Source organism: Pagrus pagrus (genome assembly GCF_965226575.1).
Source record: "Pagrus pagrus genome assembly, chromosome: 23".
Classification (NCBI taxonomy): domain Eukaryota; kingdom Metazoa; phylum Chordata; class Actinopteri; order Spariformes; family Sparidae; genus Pagrus; species Pagrus pagrus.
This window is the reverse complement of record NC_140205.1, coordinates 2,733,597-2,746,891: the sequence shown is the minus strand read 5'-3', so window position 1 is coordinate 2,746,891 and position 13,295 is coordinate 2,733,597. Positions and strand designations below refer to the sequence as shown.

General features: G+C 40.6%; 1 protein-coding gene across 1 annotated transcript in view; it reads left to right on the top strand.

Moving 5' to 3' along the window:
* The window catches only part of LOC311252453 (plexin-B2-like), a 175,379-nt gene that overhangs the window by 39,815 nt on the left and 122,269 nt on the right, over window positions 1-13,295 (top strand). The gene's annotated exons all lie outside the window — the stretch shown is intronic.

Genomic DNA, 13,295 nt, shown 5'->3' with positions numbered 1-13,295 from the left:
TTAACCAAACTCACTCAATAACTACATAAAACCAACCTCTGCACAAATGTTAACAACTTACCTTCAATGTATGAATAAGAAAAATATGATTTGGACAAAAATTGATCTTAAATTTGGCTAAAAATAATCTTGATGACTTTAGAAACCCTGTTTAACCAATCATATAATAATGATAATAAACTTTATTGAAAGTACCTTTTTAAAACCGTTCCAAAACCGAATGACACGCAAAGCAAATAGTAAAACACGTAGAACAAAGAGAGGTTGTTCAGAAGTGATTTAAAACCTTACCTGATCTCCTCAGGTGGTCATTACAAAGTCTTGGAGCTCTGACGACAACCTTTGTGGATTAATCCAGACCTTGGAACAACACGAAAAGAAGCAACTGAGGATCTCAGAGCAAGAGACGGAACAAAGGGCAATAATAGATCTGTCAGCGAGGCCTCTCGGGGCTTTGTAGGTAATCAATAAGGTAACCAGTGTAGGGAAGCCAGGATCAGTGTGATGTGGTCTTGTCTTGTAGTTTGTCTTGAGTTTGGGGATTTCTTTATTAATGCCAGAGAAGTTGCAATAATCTAATCGACTGGTTACGAATGCTTGAATAACAGTCTCCAGATGTTTGTTTGAAAAGAAATGATCTGATCCTGGAAATATTTCTGGAAGCCAGGTTGAACTACTGAATATACATGTTTGTCTGAATCGAGGGATTGATCAAAAATGACAGCGAGATTCCTGCAAGGTGGAGAAACTGAGTGAGACAGAGAGCCAAGACTGTTAGAGATCATACAGGGGCTTCACTCCTCGTCATATCTGTAACGTTTGTCAGTTTAAATCAACTTTAGGTGAGTAATGCTTCTTGAAATGTTGCTCATGTTTTGATTTGTTTTGTTTCCCTCCCATGTAAAGCGTCCCCCTGTCTCTTGAAAGGTGCTTTATAAAACTAAGGTATTATTACAATATATTAGCGAGTGGGACAGAGCAGCCAGCGGCTTCACTCCTCGTCATATCTGTGACGTTTGTGAATTTAAATCAACTTCGGGTGAATAATGCTCCTTTAAATCTTGCTAATAGTAACAAATGTCTTCAGTCCATTATTAATATGGACTTTCAAAGTTAGTTATCAAACCATATAATCATGTAATTTACCGTTAGTTACTGGTTAGTATATAACTTACATGCATGGTTGATGATGCCCTTGATCAATCAATTAGTTGTTCGGTCCATCAAATGTCAGAAGATGGTAAAACATGTTGATCAGGGCCCAAGATGACGCCCTCAAACCCAAATATATTCAGTTTACTGTCAGAGAGGAGAAAAGAAACCAGAAAATATTCACATTTAACAAGCTGGACTGGAAAGAAAACCTCTCAGAACATTTGGTGATTGATTTATGGAAACCTTCCTACATGTCCACATAACAAACTTAACAATCCTCAACACCAGTGAGGTGATTCTCACAGAGGTTGAGGTTTTTACCGGCTGTATTAAAACAGAAAATGCTTTGTTGGATATTAAATAGTGTGCATTAACATTTCTGCTCCAGATCTATGAGCTCTATTACTGTTTCCCTCTGAGGGTTTGTGCCGAGCCGTAAGATGTATGAGAAACAAATGCAGAGCAGATCTGTCTTTCTGTGCCACTTTGTAGCTCCTAACCTCTGCTGACTCATTCCAGCCTTCTGCTCACACTTTGTTTATTGCCTTTTTCTGTCCGAGGATTATGAGATTTTCGTTTTTTTCCCTCAGCGGACCTGACGATACATAGCAGCTGCAGCAGAAACCCCAGTCAGAAGCTGTAAATTTTCCCCACATGATAATGAAACGCGTCTGTGCGGTTAGACATCACGTTTTTTGATGACACACCTTCTTCTCGCCGCTCTCATCTTCTTTGTTTTTCAGAAATCCCTCTCTCTCCTCCTGGGAGTCGTTTTTTAATGGCGGTCTTTCTTCTTTTTTTTTTTTTTGTGTCCCGCATGAAAGACAAAAAGTCTTTTTGTGTTCACGCTGGCATGCAACTGTTTGCCAGTGGCTAACACAGAGGAGGAATGTTCAGTGGCATGTTGATTTGCTTTCTGTATCATCAAAGAAAAGGAGCTCTCCCACGAGTTTAGCATTGATCTGAAGAGGAATACCAGTGATCTGCCCCCTGGAAGCTAATCACAAGAGGATTCTTATTGATTCCTGAAGTCTTTCGGCCTCTTTTTTTTAAAAAGTAAAACTTATCCATGACTTAAGAAATCCATGAGTCCTCCTGTGGATTGTTGGTTCCAGTGATAACAGACCAGAGCTGTTAAGAGTTATAGATGCAATAATGTTTTTCAGTAAAAGTTTGATTTTATGGCCTATAGATTCACTTCACAGGCTGTATCTTTTTTAAATGATCAATATTGTATTAAACATGGAGACGCAGCGTTTCTTTTTCAGGTTTTATCTCTTTAATTTTGAGCCACCCTCGAGGTGCAACTCCACGTTTGTCTTCCCACGTTGGTCCAGACTAAAATATCGATTCGAAGATTGAAATCAAATCCGGGCCGGACATTCGTTGTCCCCAGCGGATATATTCTGATGACGCTGGTTATCCCCTGACTTTTCATCTAGTGCCATTATTATGTTTTAGTGAAATATCTCGACAATTATTTGGATGTGTTGTCATTAGATATGGTTCAGATACTCATGACCCCATCAGGAGGAATCGTAATAAACTTTATGGTCCATTTGGCGCCATCATCAGATCAAAATGACCCCCAAATTTAATGACATTGTCATCAGCCTCAGCTGTCTTCCAAATTCAATGTCTTAATTTGAGCTTATTTGTCCATTGTAATCGAATAATCTGTGTGTGTTGTGCAATACTGTACATTTAGAGTTTTACAGTGTGTCAGCAGGTCCTTGAAATGTTTAATGTGATATAAGATGCAACTTTCTCTGCATTATAAAGTCTCAAAACGACTGGACCTTGTTCCCAGGTCGTCAAATTCAGACGCTGGCTCAGACTAAGCCACAAACCATATCCGTCAGTATTTGATGACCTGGATATGAGGCTCGAACAATCATCTGTCTTTTCCCGAATCGCTTAAACTCCACGGTTACTTAGCCTCAAGACAGTGAACGTTGCACATGCTTAAATTGCGAGAATTAAAAATGTAAAGCTAGAAACGTAGTCCGAGGAATGCGCGAACGCCTCAAGCGACTCAAGATTGGTTTCAGGCATCGTTGTGTCACCTGAAAATCATGATGAGCGTCGTCGCATTAAACAACAAGAAGCTGATCCTCTCTGTTTGGTTCACTTCCCCTCAAAACAACCACAGCTGGCCAGTCTGACGAAGCTCGAGCTCAACATGTCCGCATGACAAAATTTCTGGTTCCAGCTACTTAAATGTGAATATTTTACAGTTTCTTTCCTCCTCTGTGACGGTAAACAGAGTATCTTTGAGTTGTGGACGAAACAAGAGGTTTGCGCATGTCATCCTAGGCTTGAGGAAACACTTATGACATTTTATAGTCCAAACAACTAATCAATTATTCATGAAAATAATCAACAGATTAATTGACAATGAAAATTGTTTGTTGCGGCCCTAATTTGTAATTTCATGTGTTTATGTGTAATCTATTATTGTTGAAGTTTCACAGTTTCTGTCACTGCAAGAAAACTTAAAAAATAACCAAAAATCAGGTTTAGACTGGTCATTTTAGAGCCAGTTTAACAGAGCAGGAAACTGTCTGAATGTGTCCCTGATGTCTTGTATTTGTGTCAGACTTCGCTCGCTGACACCAGAAAACCCTGTAAACCGACTGTAAAACCTCAAGAACACATAAAGGTCAGAACACGACTCGTATTAATGTCGGGAAGATTAAATGTTGAGAGGAGTCGCTAAAATCCAACTTCTGAGAGGGCGTGAAAAAAAAAAAGAAAAAGTCAGCTGTTTTCTGAACAGTAGCTTCTTCATCTGTCTCATCACAATGTAGGTTTTCTGAGGTTGCTTTAGTTTCGGGGTTGAAGGATGAAACTAGGTCCCTCCGTCAGCTGACTTTTCTGTGCTTCCCTCAGGTTCACCGGCGGGTGAATCTCCTCTGAAAGCTGAATTACTCCTCGTGCTCACAGAGGACTGTTGATCAATGTTGTGGTATTTACAGAGCAGCTTATGTAAACTGTGGCTTACAAATGTTTTTCTGTGGCGGATCCTCGCAAAGACAAAGCTAGAGCAGAACGTACCAGGGATTTTTCAGTCCTTTTTGAGTTAAAGGCGATTTTATGGTCTGAAACATGATTTGTTTATATCCATTGTTTCCTCTCTGACGCTGCAGGACAAGAGGTTGGTCTTTAAGTGGAACAGAATCAGTCAATAATACAGCTGTTTTTGGAGAATTGAGACTTACAATCGTACATTTACATACCGGATATTCACATGATCAATGAAATTAGACACACATGCCCTGTTCAGACCTGGTATCAATGTCCGTCTGTATATAAGTAAACATGTACGTCACCGGGACAAACGGACACAATGTTTTTTACACAAGAGAAGAAAGAACTTAAAGTATAACATTTGCCGAATTTAAAAGAAGGCCCACATTGTTAAGAATTTGTCAAAGGCAGCCTTCACAAAGTTTCAAAAGTTCCTCCTCACTCAAAAACTCCCAAAATTGTGTGATTTTTCAAGGGAGTCTGGCGACTTTCGCCACAAGTGTCAAAGAAGTAACCTATATTGGTTACTGTTTAATAGTTTTGGAACATTTGACATGCTTACCGTCAATAAAATGTCTTTTATCATGAATTTAGTTTAAATAGTGAAATGAGTTGAAACAGTGTGTGTTCAAACAGCTGCTTCATGTTGGCAGGTACAGCGAAGCCGCCACAAACTGGCACTTTTTACACAAAGAAACAACTTGATGTATTGCATTTAATGACGAATTTTCAAGAAGGCATGAATGATTTATAATTTGTCATAGATAGTGTTTCATGATGTTTAGAAAGTATGTCCTAACTCAACAACTGGCAAAATTGACCGATTTTTCAAGGGAGTCTGGGGACGTTCTCTATGGATGACAAAGAAGTAGCCTATAGTGATTACTGTTTACTCTATTTGTAAAATCTGACATGTTTACTGTCAATAAGATGTTGTCTTCTTTCATTAATTCATGGTAAATGGTGAAATCAGTTGAAACTGTGTTAAAACAGCTGCTTAATGTTGGCAGGTAGCAAGCACTTTTGTCAAAAACGGCACTACAAAATCACACTTTTTTACAAGGAAAAAAACAACTTGATGTATTTATTTTAATGCCGAATTTACGAGAAGGCTTGAATAATGTTGAATCTGTTGTAGCAAAGTTTGAGAAAGTTTTTTAAGTGTCTCCTCCCTCAACAGCTCTCAAAATCATGCGATTTGTTAAGGGAGTCTGGTGGTACTGTGGTAACTAGTTCAGTGGTTGGATCGGTTGAAACAGACAGAAACATCTGTTGCTAATATAACCAAGTTAAGAGTTTATTCCAAGTTTTTGGTGTTTTTACTGTGGTGACTGCTCCTAAAAGCACACATAAAGCTATTTTTGCACATAAATTCTGATGGACATGAAGGCCTAGAATCAGTTTGGTGAAGATTTCCCTACAGAGAACCAGGGTAGTATTAATAATCTTGACCTAAATGAGTGTAATCCATCAAACTGAGTCGTATCCATCACATCACAGGCGGACAGCACGATTTATGTTTGCTAGAAGCTGTTGGATTGAACACTTTCCCTGAGAGAAGCTTCATTTCTACATTTGTATTTCTCCTTTCTGCCTCTCTAAGCATAAACTCGTCTCTGCATCATAGAAAATCAATAGCACCTTCTGGAAAGTTCTCAACTCTGGTAATTACATTTGTTTCCTGCCCTTCTCCGTCTTCACCTGAACATTAGCTCTTATGCCTCCTGTGCCTATAAAGTGTAGGAGTATTATATTCCCTATCATGACACCAGTTAAATGCAAGAAAGAGGCTCAAAAACTGTAAAAGACAAGGATTGTTTTGAAGTTGTGTAATTCAGCATTTTTGTGGTGATTTATTGATTACTTGTCCCTTGAAGAAACCAGAGATGTAGTGGCAGGACTTGATTCTCACCATTCTAGCTTTTAGAAACCAACATTACGCTAATTATTATTGAGTTTTTTCCAGCTTGAGCTGCAGCAGAAATGCACTTTTATATAATACACACTATATATCAAGAGCTCAGGGTCTTACAAGCATCCTTCCACGGCTAAAAACTCCTCAAAAACCTGTGCCATAAAGCAACACAGTGGACGACAAGGACTTTACAGGGACTTTTTCATCAAGCAAGTAAAGTAATATTCTAGCTCCAGCTCCAGTCAGCAGTCAACATTACAGAACATAAACACCCGACAAAGGAGGTCACCTCCACGGATCACTGCTGCAGTCAGGCTGATAAACAGGAGTGAAGATAAATCTACTTTTTTAACCCCAAAAGTTGAAAAGTAATCTCCGAGCTCTCCTCCCGTCGGTATATGGCTCCGGATCCGAGCAGAATCTGATGTGACTTTCAGGTGTTTATTCCTCCAGGAGCTCTGGATCTACACCTGACGTCAGACGACTCTCGCAGACTAGTTCCTTTGGTTGTAACGAAGAGATGTTGAAGTTTATTCACCTTACTTGACATATGCCTAAAACCAAAACAATGAGCTGAAACACCCTAAAACTCTCTGTTAAGTTGAGGAAAGTTTGGTGTCGTTTGATTTATTGTTGCAGCTCTAAGTTTAATGTCCGAGTTTCGTATTCCTCACAACATCGCAGCATCGCAGCAGAGATACCACTGGTGGCCTCCGGCTCCGTCCATGTGGTCACAATATCCTGCGTCCTGATACGATCTGGTATCTGCGTTGCATATCATTTGTCTTCCATATTTCCCTGTGCTCTCCACTCGCCACTATCTCACTATCAAAAATCAAAAACCACTAGCTGCGTTTAACAAAAGCATCACGTCAGTATAGCTTACTTCATTACTGCGACATCTTCCAGACTTCTCTACAAATTACTTGTTATTTTGTTACTTTTAGAGCTGCTGCATCGTCAGATGGCAGCTGAGAAGTGAGATGTATTCCTCATGAAATCACATTTTTTTGGCTATTGGAGCTGGAAAAATGGTGCACCAGATTAGGCATCAGTCTCTGCAGTGTGTGTTCAGTGTGTGTGTGTGTGTGTGTGTGTGTGTGTGTGTGTGTGTGTGTGTGTGTGGTTTGCTGAGCCAGGTTGAGCCGCTGCACTCTGAGCTCTTCAAAGGGCTGCCATAAAACCTCTGGATCTTAATCGGATGCTGTTCAGACTCCACATTGTAATTACGTCCCAACAAATTCCTGTCTGCATACTCCTACAGAAAAGTGTGTGTGTGTTCGGTGTGTGTTCGGTGTGTGTTTGTGGGTGGAGGGTGGTCGCTTTTTTTTTTTTTGTGTACAGTTGATGTCTCTTTGGGGGGTTTATAAGCTGCGTGTTATATCACGTTAACATTGTGTTTGGGCTATTGATGTTTGTGCTCGATGCTGGTTTGATATTATGTTTGCGTGTGTGTGTGTGTGTGTGTGTGAGTGTGTGAGTGTGTGTTTGCAGCTTATCTCTTCCATGCTCTTCTCACCAAGTTTCTTTGGTCTCAATTGGATGTGAAAGGAAATCCCATGTCTGCGAGGCTTCCACTACAGGCACAGACCTGTGTGTGTGTGTGTGTGTGTGTGTGTGTGTGTGTGTGTGTGTGTGTGTGTGTGTGGTTGTGTGTGTGTGTGTGGTTGTGTGTGTGTGTGTGAGTGTGTGTGCATGTGAGTGTGCGTGTAAAGCCTTTAGCATGCCACAGTGGATTAACCACACAGTTCGAGCGGTAACACTGAGGCTGTGAAGGAGAGATTCAGGGAGAAAAACAGGGAGCGTGATCCAGCTCGACGATGGTGCAAGATTGATGGAAAAGGGATTTTAATTTAGGAAAATGCATTTTCCCTTCAAGAAACAAGAAATTACCACCAGCGTTAATTAATCCTCAATTCAAAAAAACTCTGATTATTACAGCCTTCGGAGTGTGAGTCTGTTTTTGTGAGCTACACTCGCGTCACATTTTCTGTCCTGGAGATAAGTCGATCCCTTTGGTAACGCTGGCAAGCAGAAAACAAAGGCTTATTAAGACAAATAATAATAGATGATTTAATTTTAACACAGCCAATAACTGATAGGTGGTGCCTGCAGAACACATGCAGCAAATCATTAAATATGATCCAGCTCGTGGAGCTTTGCAGGTATTAGGAGGCGAACATGGAGGGAGTTTATTTCTCCATGTTGTGGGGAAACAAAGTGAACACACAGATTAACGGAGAAGTGGATCAGCTGCAGGAGTGTGAGAGGTTTCTATGGCTGTTTTCATCGTCTGTCAGTGTTTCTGAGAAATGACTGTCACGGTTTTCCCAGAGTCCAGTTAAACGTCTTAACACAGCTCAACTTCTCCGCCCGGGAGTCTGAAAAAACAGATGATAAATGTTTTAAAGCAGCAAATCCTCATGTTTGAGAAGCTGAAACTGGAGAATGATGGAATATTGATGCTTTGGGATCGTAGCTCGGGCCAGCTGCCATCCTGAAGCGTTGCGATTTGACACAAAAATCAACTTTTCTTACTTTAAAAACCTGTCAGATTCATACTCCAAACAACTAGGGGGCAGTACATCACCTAACAGTTGACTACTGGTCACAGCAGCTGCAGTTAGCTACTTAGCTCAGTTAGCCGTGCAGCTAGTGGTCTTATTCATCAAGTTAAGGCGCAAGTTATGTACAATATGAATGTTAGTAAGACCGGAGGATTTAATGGGAAAGTGTTGATTATCAAGGATACAAATTGGATAGGGGTGCAGGGTCATTATGATGCGTCAGTTGATCATATTCATGTGGCAAAATGTCAAAACTATTGTTTCTTCACACCGTCCTGATGCAGTCACAATCACAATCTCTAAAAAAACTTCTCATACGGGCGCAAAGTGGACAACTTATATGCCAATACTGATATATCTGCAATAAACCAATAGTGGCTGATAATATCAACCATCAAAAATAAATCAAATATGAAAATCTCTTTCTTCTACTTCTTTGCTCAGATAATGCTTATTTTTTTCTGTATTTCACTGGATTTGTCCCCTTTTGTGACATAAAATAAAGTATATGTAAGCTCAGGAAAGAAATGTATTGAAAAAAAATATCTCATCGTATGGTTCCAGTTCCTGCAGTATGCATCATTTTAGCGCTGGTACCTAACTCTTGTTACAGGCCGAGATATAAAACAAAAAACGCTCCAGTTACTACATAATATATTGGATTTCTCGCACAGAATTTGGCAGTTTCCATAACAGCTGTCGTGATTTTCCACTTAAAAATACAGAAACAAACAGCAGCGACAGCTGAGTCAGCAACACATTCATCCAAATTTGTGTCAGAAGAGTAAATGGTGATGGATCTGAGCAGTGAAATTTACTGTGTTGAGTTCTGCCAAACCACGACGGGGAGGAGAAAAGTGAAAATTGTCACGAAGCATCCTTTAGTGAACAATGTAGTATTTTTAACACGCGTCATCATCAGTGTTGGACCACACACTGATGTTATCTTCAGAACCAGTCCAACCAGTTCAGTGGCGACTCTGCTGGTTATGTCACGCCGTGATCCGTGTTGAAACAGTTAGACATACAGTGTTGTTTCATAACGTTTCATCATTACTTGCACACTGCGACGCTGTTCTTACCTCAACCTGGCAGCCGCTCGCCTCCTCCCTGCTGTTCAATGAGGCAGCGACTCCAGCGAGTCATTAAAGAGAGAGCTGCACAGCCCTCAGCTCGCTGTACCGCCCTGCTCTCATAGCTGGCATTTCTCAGATAAGAAGCAGCCGGCACAACTGATTTACAAGGCTCCTCTCCTCCCCGTCTGTGTGAGAGCGTGTGTGTGTTAGTGTGTGTGTGTGTTGTCGTTGATTTAAAAGACTCAAAGTCTAATAAACAATCATGAAATACAACGACAGCAAAAACACATCAACCTGCAAATCACATCACAGTGTTCAACGCCGGTTCTCCATCTGTCATATAGCACAGGTGTGTGTAGGTGTGTGTGTGTGTTTACAGTATATGAAGGTTTCAGTTTGCACTTGTCGAACACTAAATCTCCTTCTCTTCACCCTCCCCTGTCTTTTTTTTTCTCTGTATAATGTTTCTCGGCTGGCGTTCCTCCGGCTTGTTGGGTGTATTTGTTGACTTCACTCCCGTTTCCTTCACGCTCTCATACTTCTTCTCCCAGCGACAGTCATTTGATACACGCATCGATATTACAGCGGGGGGAATTCCAAGAATGCATGTTAACTCCTTCTTTTATTGGATTTTCTGCCACTAGGGCTTTTTCTGGAGTATCCTTACAGAGTAACTCAACACCGAGCTGGAAGGTGTTCATTTCGCTGACCTCTGACCACACCCAGCAGGAGCGCTGACGAGGGTTGGTGACGAAATATTCCCACTGGCTAATAAGCTCGTGACAACTCCGGTAATCCCCGGTACTCTGGTTTTTTTACCGTTGAAACCACGAGTTGACTTTTATTTGAAGTAGGCGAGTCACAGGAAATGCAAAGTGTTTGTTGAGTTTAGCACCGCTGTCTTATCAAAAATGTGTCCACGGGGCAAAGTAGCTTTAGTCAGTCTGGAGGTAATGGTGTTAGGCTGCACACCTCCAACTTCTCAGTAAAGTAACCAACTCCTTTTCCCTCGTTAATGTTATCAGGTTCTCTGTTAGCACTGGGTTTAAAACCAAATATGCGCTTTTGCTTTTCGCTTTGACAACAAGTCCTCGGCCGTCATCTTGTCAGTTAGTTGTCCTTACACTCGTCATGCCACAGGTTGAATGTGACTCCTGCTACTCTGCTGTGCCAGCTTTTAATCGTAGCATCTGTCGTCCGACTACGTATTGATTTTTTTGGCGGTGGGCAAGTAATATAATCAGTGTGTGCACAACCACCATGTAACCCTGGGAACATGGACTACCATGGCAACCCTAGAGCTAACCGATAAATCAAATTTTCATCGTCATCGCGATGTAAACATGCAACCAAATCACCAGAATAAATCTTAGCCAAACATTTTGCAAAACCATAGCAGATGCGTTTAAACTGAACGTTTCTTTGAGTTGCAACTTAACGTTTGTTTAGGTTGATTTTTCTATTTTTCTCTTGTCACAACGCTGTGCTCCTGCTCTGGTTAGGTGTAGGCACAAAAACCACTTGGTTGGGGTTTGGAAAACATCTTGGTTTGGCCCAAAACTCCTCTTTTGCTCGCCACAAAAACATCTGGGGACTGAGCTGAACAATGCACGATAAACACTGCAAAAGACTTCCAAGAAAAGCGATGGAAAAAGTAAAGTTAGGGATGGTCGTAAACAATAACCGTCTGAATATCTGCAGTCCTGAGTCTCACTAACAAACGCAGCCTACCTCCAACTGGTGGTATGGAGAGATATTTCCTTCCACATAGTACAATCTAGTTGGTCATCAGCTGGAGTCTTTGTGGTGTGTTCAAGTGCAGCTTTTTGACCGGAGACACAACAGTCGGCCTTTGTTGCTGCTCATTCTTTGATGCTGGTTTTGGTGTGTCTGGGTCTTTATACCCATCAGTCGGAGCCATGACATCTGAAGAGCACTTCAACATGCCAGGATGCCGTTGTGTTGCTCTGTTGTTGCCACAGATGTTTTGTTGTCTGGTGCATGTCAGTTTGCACATTTTAGATACATTTCAATGGACATTTTTTCCTCTTTTGATCTAATATGTCCCCTCTCTGTTTCCTTCTATCCAGATCTCCTCTTACCTTCTACTGTGAACTTTCTATTACAGGTGAATAAAGCTTCATAAATCATAGAAAAGCGTAATAAAAGAGAAGACATCACTCTCTCTTCTGGGGTCACAAAGCTTTGGTACGATTTCTAAAGAGGCAGACAAGTGGAGACAAAGTTCATGGTACATCTCAAAGATTTAATCATCTTGTCTTCTGTCATAGAGTATTTAATTAAGGATAGAATTTACTGTCCCACTTTTATCTCTCGTGATTGAATATTTCTGTGATTTATATCCAAATGAAAAACTAAAAAATCATTCCCACATGGATCTCTTGGACTCTTTGGAGAGATGCATAAAAAATGTTTAATGTATAAACGCTATCGAACGCAAACATTTCCCATTACAGATGAAATTTCAGTGATCCGACGGCTAATGAGATACAGAGCTGCTGCCGTTGAATACTGGAGTGTTCATTAAGTCCCGAGGACATTCTGTGTTGTGATACAGAAGGTTGTATTTACCGCTGGATAGATGGAGAGTTGACTGACAGATGGTTGGATGGATGCATAATATCCAGTTAATTAAAGAGTGAACATGTTAAAATCCTTCCAACTGTCACTCGACTTTGTAAGAGGAGTGAAACGTCCTCCAGCGGAAAAAGTAACTGATGAGATGTGGACGCACACATGGAAAAAATGAGCACATTGAAATTCTGTTTCATTAAGTCAGTCATCTGCAGAGCTGCGACGATAAGTTGATTAATGGTTTCGGTCATTTTTTAAGCAAATCTGTCAAACACTTATGGTTCCAGCTGCTTCAATGTGAGGATTTGCTGCCTTTTCTTTGTGAATTATGACAATAAATGAGGAATCTTTGGGTTTTACGCTGTCGGTCGGACAAAAGAAGCAATTTGAAGACGTCACTTTGGGTTCTGGGAAGTTGTGACGAGTATATTCCACAATTTTCTTATATTTTATAGACTAAATGTGAAATAAGTTGTAAAAATAATCTGCAGATGAGTCGATAGTGAAATAATTGTAAGTCGTCGCTCTGGTTAATTGTGTTGTGTGCTCGAACAGATCGTGGGAGAGAGGAGCTTCTGTGGGTGCGGACTGGCTTTGTTTAACTTTCATGATCTTTTACATGCACAAGGATTTCCATAACACACTGATGGAAAGGAAAAAACTAGAAAAAGCATTATAGGTCTCTGAACTTATGTTGAAATATCATTTATGTGTTTCAGTGTGTAGGAACCTTTTCCTCGACAATAAAGATGTCAAATTCAGAGCTCTACGCAGCCATGGCAACTCTATTGGCTTTGTAAAGTTTTTTCTTTTTGAGTCATGGCCGTCCAAATCAAACATTTCAACACCTACAATATGTTTCATCTGTTGTATACACTCTCATCCACATCCTGTGTTTGATCCACTGCAGCCTGTCAAACTCTCGCCTGTTGTTCCTTAAAAGTTTGCAGTTACCTT